This window comes from Hylobates moloch, unplaced genomic scaffold, assembly GCF_009828535.3.
Source record: "Hylobates moloch isolate HMO894 unplaced genomic scaffold, HMol_V3 SCAFFOLD_17, whole genome shotgun sequence".
In the NCBI taxonomy this organism is placed as follows: Eukaryota; Metazoa; Chordata; class Mammalia; order Primates; family Hylobatidae; genus Hylobates; species Hylobates moloch.
Window position 1 is genome coordinate 72,348,416 of NW_026652292.1, and position 6,126 is coordinate 72,354,541.

Genomic DNA, 6,126 nt, shown 5'->3' on the forward strand with positions numbered 1-6,126 from the left:
GAGGTCAGGAGTTTGATACCAGCCTGGCCAACGTGGTGCAACCCCTTCTCTACTAAAAATACAAAAAAAAAAAAAAAAATTAGCCTGGTGTGGTGCCAGGTGCCTGTAATTCCAGCTACTTAGGAGGCTGAGGCAGGAGAATCACTTGAACCCAGGAGGTGGAGGTTGCAGTGAGTCCAGATCACGCCATTTGCACTCCAGCCTGGCCAATAAGAGTGAAACTCTGTCTCAACAACAACAACAACAAAAGGGCTTTAAGCTTTGATATTATATGCATTAAGCTCTTGGAATTATATGAATTATTTTATGCATGGGTAGTTATATGCATTTTCTTTAGAGACGGGATCTGTTTAATTCTGGACTTTCTTGGCTGGATAAGACAAACCTTGAACATAAAAGTAATTTATTGGCTTATTTTCCTGGAGCTCATACCCCACTCCGTAACAACTTCCAGAGTGGCTGAATCTAATTGCGCTGTTTCTGTTTTTGTCTACCTCGCAATTCAGTTTGCCCTTGACTTCATTCTGATTTGGGGATCTTTTTACTTTGTGAAAAAAAAGCCACAACGATGACTCCACACACTCACACCTCCCAGCTTAGTGCCACCCACTGGTAAGAAAATGACTCTCAGTCCCCACATGGGTCATATAGACGGCCATCACCACTCACTGGGTCTAGGGTGTTGAGCCATTCTGGTTGATCAGCCTGAGTCATCTTTGCACCCTTCCTCTAAACATCGATATTGACATTGTTACAGAACACATAGAGTGGGGGAAGAGTTCTCTAAAGGCACCAGGAGAAGGGGGTTGGGAAGCACATGGAGCAGATAAAGCTCTAGCAAACAGATTTCTGTGGAGTCCACCATTCCCCGGATTCTCAAGGGATCTGTTTCAGAAAGGTCAACAAAAGTGTTCTTAGGAGTAAAGGCTGTATTATGGGTCTCCTAGTAGATTACATGAAACACTCTCCTGGCCTAACTCAGGAAGGCAGAGTACTTGGTTTTCACATAGTAACTTATTTTTTTCATCCATACAAGTGTGCTTTGAATAATCCCTCTGCAATATAAATGCATTTGGCCTTTGGGTTCACTTCATCTACACAGCCTACTGATAGGAAAGTTGTCAATTTACTTGGAATAAATAAAGACAATTCTGTTTTCTGTAAAATATACTTTGCACATGATATGATTTGATCATGGCTGCCCTTCTGTGAATGTGCGTTCCTGAATGACCGTCATGAATTTTATCAATCAAAACTCAGGAGAGCACTAATCCAGAGAGATGTCAAATCCACAGTTGTTTGTTCTTGGCCTTGATCTCAGTGCCTGGAATTCTTCAGTAGCAGTGCATGCACCATGGCTTAATACCTTTACGGAATTACGTGAACACTCAACTTTCTGGCTTTTCTTTTTGGAATTAAAATAAGTAATATTTTAGGCCATTCTAAAGTGGGGACTAATCTTTCCCAGGACCGATAGAAAACTTCTCCCCAGGATAATAGAAATGAGACAATATTTTGTGCAGAGGGGGCCTTCAAAGAGAAAAGAGTCAGCTTCCATTGCTCTTAATTAGGGAGTCTATTTTAATGCTCCATTGAGGCTCTTTTTGGTGGCACATTAGGGTCCATTGGGAAAGATATTAAGCTCCAGGGTATTCTGTGTTGGAGGTCAAATGGGATGAGCTGGCATGATTGAGCAGCAAGGAAGAGAGGAAAAGTGGGAAAAGATCCTGGAAGCCAGGTGTATTTGTTCCAGTGCTGGCCAACCACTTTGTCTGAGTGGAGCAATGTTGTATCAATAGCCCACAAGCGGTCCAGTCCTTCAGGGAGTAGAATTCTACAACTGGGAGAATTCTACCTGCTATTTCCTCAGGACAACTGTAATATTCAGGGGACCTGTGGATACCTCGGTGATAAAAGCTGTATTTCTCAACTTTGGGTGGAAACTGAGCTTTTGGGCTTACCCTGAGCTGTGATAATAGGGAAGGAACTTTACTTTCCATACTCAACATTTTCAATTGAAAATTGCAGGGACTGTGCAATTGACTGTGCAGGAGAGTCGATTACCAATGTCAGCACCATTCCCATTCATCTGGGATAGACTCCATGCTCTTCCCTAAATCACAGGGGTTGAAGCCTGCAGGTGATATTTTCCAGAATTTCTTGCAGCAAGATTTCAGATTAGAATTAATCCATGATGGGCACTAAGGTGTGATTAGAAAGTGGGCAGATGAGATCAGATGGGTTCAGGGTGGGAAAAGATCTGTGAAAGGATACAATATTACAGCTAGATAGGAGGAATAAGTCCTAGTGTTCCGTACCACTGTAGGATGACTATAGTTAACAAAAATATATAATTTCAAATAGCTGCAAGGAAGATTTGGGGCGATGAATGTGCTAATGACCCTGATTTGGTTGCTGTACGTTATACATATAAAAACATTACTATGTACTCCATGAATGTGTTCAATTAAAAGTAGTTTTATAAAATAGTCCAAAAAAAGAAGAAGAGCAGAAGCAAAATCAGTATTATTGCTCCTCTGGCAGTTGTGGGCAGATGCATGGGTTTTGGCCTTTGCTTGTGCGCCTCTGCAGTGGCCTGCAGGTGTTAACCCCAAATGACCTGTCTCTTGCTGCTGGCAGTTGTTCTATCAATGATTGTTCTGAGACTTCTTTTTGTATAAAAATGACATATTCTTTATTTTGCATACTTTAATTTCAGAACAAAATGAACAAAATAAACAAAAAACCTCATAATATATAACATCCAATACTGCTGTCAGAGTAGGGAGGGAATGGGGGCTTGACACCCTTGTTTCCTGCTTTCAACACAAGGACAGAAGAGAAAAAAAAACACTAGACATCAGCAGGGGGAGCCAAGTGGGCACTCGAGGATGCCATGGGATCCATGGGGACACTATCCAATGGTGAGTTTTCCAACTATGAACTCCTAATCTACTTCTTCCTTGTGAGACGCATCACGCATCCTCGTCACCCTCAAGAGGGGTGATCTCATCAGGAACCACAGCACTGTGTTCCTCTGCTGCCACTTAATCTTCATCAATACCTAGACCTAGCTTGATCATGTGGTAGATGCGGTTGGAATGGGTCTGGGGATCCTCAAGGGAAAAGCCAGAAGACAGCAAGGCAGTTTCTAACGGCAGCACCACCAGGTCCTTGGCTGCCTCGTCATTCTTGTCTGCCTCAGCCTTCTGCCACAGCATCTCCACAATGGGGTGGTTGGGGTTGATCTCCAGGTGCTTTTTGGCCATCATATAGTCCACGGTGGAGTTGACCCGAAGTGCCTGGGCTTTCATGATCTGCTCCATATTGGCTGTCCAGCTGTAGGTGCTGGTCACAATGCAGCAGGATGAAGATACAAGCCTATTGGAGATTGTCACCGTCTCAATCTTCTTATCTAAGATTTCTTTCATGAGCTTGCAGAGGTTCTCAAACTTTGCCTTCCTCTCTTCCATTCTCTTCTTCTCCTCCCCATCCTCAGGTAGCTCCCTCCTTGGTAACTGAGACCAGGCTCTTGCCATCAAACTCCTTTAGTTGCTGCACACATAGCCATCAATGGGCTCGGTCATATATACCACCCTGAAGCTCCGCTTCCATACTCGCTTCACAAAAGCTGAGTTGGCAACCTGCTCTTTGCTCTCACCAGTGATGTAATAGATGGACTTCTGTATCTCCTTCATGCAAGAAACATACTCTAACAAAGATGTCATCTCATCTCCAGACTGGGAGGTGTGATAATACAGCAGCTCAGATGGGTGGCATCAGTTAGTGGAGTCCTCGTGGATGCCAAGCTTGAGACTTTTAGAGAATGCCTCATAGAATTTCTTGTAATTCTCCTTGTCTTCCACCAGCTCAGCGAAGAGCTCAAGGCACTTCTTAACAATGTTTCTGTGAATGACTTTCAAGATTTTGCTCTGCTGGAACATTTCTCGGGAGATGTTCAGGGGCAAATCCTCAGAGTCAACCACACCACGGATAAAGTTGAGACACTCTGGTATCAAGTCATCACAGCTGTCCCTGATGAACACACGATGGACATAGAGTTTGATGTTGTTCTTTTTCTTCTTGTTCTCAAAAAGACTCAAAAAGATCAAAGGGAGCCTGATGAGGAATGAGTAGCAATGCCCTGAATTCCAACTGACCTTCTACAGAAAAGTACCTGACTGCCAAGTGGTCTTTCCAGTCATTGGTGAGGCTCTTATAGAATTCTCCATACTCCTCTTGGGTAATGTCTTCAGTGTTTCTGGTCCAAATAGGCTTGGTCTTGTTTAGTTCTTTCTGATCAATGTATTTCTTTTTGATCTTCTTAGTTTTCTTCTTCTTATCCTTACACTGTCATCCTCCTCATCTGAACCCACATCTTTGATCTTGGGCTTTTCTTCATCATCTTTATTTTCCTCTTCTTTCTCACCTTTCTCTTCCTCTGCCTTATCATCACTAATTTCTTTCTCTCGTTCCTTCTCCAGATAAAGGGTGATGGGATAGCCTAGGAGCTGAAAGTGCTTCTTCACTACTGCTTTGACCCGCCTCTCTTCTAAGTACTCTGTCTGATCTTCTTTAAGGTGGAGGATCACTTTGGTACCCCTGCCAATATGCTCACCATGGTCAGCACACACAGTGAAGGAACCTCCAGTAGAAGACTCCCAGACATACCATCATCATTGGGCTTTGTGATCACAACCACTTTCTCTGCTACCAGGTAGGCAGAATAAAAGCCAACACCAAATTGCCCAATCATGGAGATGTCTGTACCAGCCCAAAGAGCCTCCATGAATGCTTTAGTACGAGACTTGGCAATGATTCCCAAATTATTTATTAGATCAGCTTTGGTCATGCCAATGCCTATGTCTACCAAAGTCAGGGTATGTTCCTGAGTATTGGGGATGATGTCAATTTTCAGCACTTTACCACTGTCCAACTTGGAAGGATCTGTTAGGCTTTCATAGCGAATCTTGTCCAAGGCATCAGAAGCATTAGAGATCAAATCCCAAAGGAAAATCTCCTTGTTAGATTAGAAGGTATTGATGATGAGAAACATGAGTTGGGCAATTTCTGCCTGAAAGGCAAAAGTCTCCACCTCCTCCTCTCCATGGTGCACTTCCTCAGGCATCTTGAAAAGAAAAGGCTTACACATATTAGAGAGCAAGGTGGGCTGGCTCTCCAACACACAGGCAGCACAAACACTGTGCCAGAGTGACTCCAGAGCCGTTCTGTGACTTTTTCAACTTCTGGATCCTCCAAAAGCTGGGGAGAATCTGAGAGCTGGAGGGAGCTCTCTCTAGTTCTTTCCTCCTCGTCTCTTCTAAGGATTTTGTTAGCATCTATCTCCCTTTTCATGTGAAATACCTGGAGTGTGTTTTTCTGACTGATGCTGACTGTCCCTAATAAGATTTTACATAGGTAAACATGTCTATGAGTGAGACAGAATGTGAAACATCAGATGTTTCAAAAAGACAGAAGGTTGAAGAGGGCTTTGGAAAAATATAACCTGCCATAAATATTGCTTCTGATAAGGCAGCTATTTGGGGGACAGAGAGCCTATCAGCATTTCTAGGCAGTCACTAGTTCATGTGAAAGAATGTACAAATTTGGAGTGCTACAAAACAAACAAAACAACTCAGGATACTGTTTTATTAATGGAAATTCCTGAAAACAAAGCTCAACAAAATCTTGGGAGGTGGTGATACTTGAAAGACAAAAGTGATTCTAGAGGATTTTAAGGAGAGAGGGCCAAGAAGGAATTTTACAATCTCCACTGGTCTCGGGATGCTCCCTTACCTTTTTCAGCCCTATGTGCAAATGCTATCTTGTCAGCAGGGTCCTTGCTGAATGTTGTTTGCAATAGCACTCACCTTTCCCCTCCACCTTCACATCTGGCCCCAGCTTCCATCTCAGCTTCATGTTTCTCCATGATATCGGTGGAGTGTCTTGACTACAAGTTGTCCAGGTTCTTGGTGTTTTGAACAAAGAATTGGACAAAATGCACAGGAAAGCAAGGAGAGAATGAAGCAATGAAAGCAGAGATTTACTGAAAATGAAAGTATACTCCACAGGGTAGGAGTGGGCTGATCAACAGCTCAAGGGCCCTGGTTACAGGATCTTCTGAGG

General features: G+C 43.2%; 1 pseudogene; it reads right to left on the reverse strand.

Annotated features, from left to right (window-relative positions):
- Window positions 1-3,005: 3,005 nt before the first annotated feature.
- Window positions 3,006-5,173, reverse strand: LOC116457049 (heat shock protein HSP 90-beta-like; annotated as a pseudogene).
- Between the last annotated feature and the right edge of the window lie 953 nt (window positions 5,174-6,126).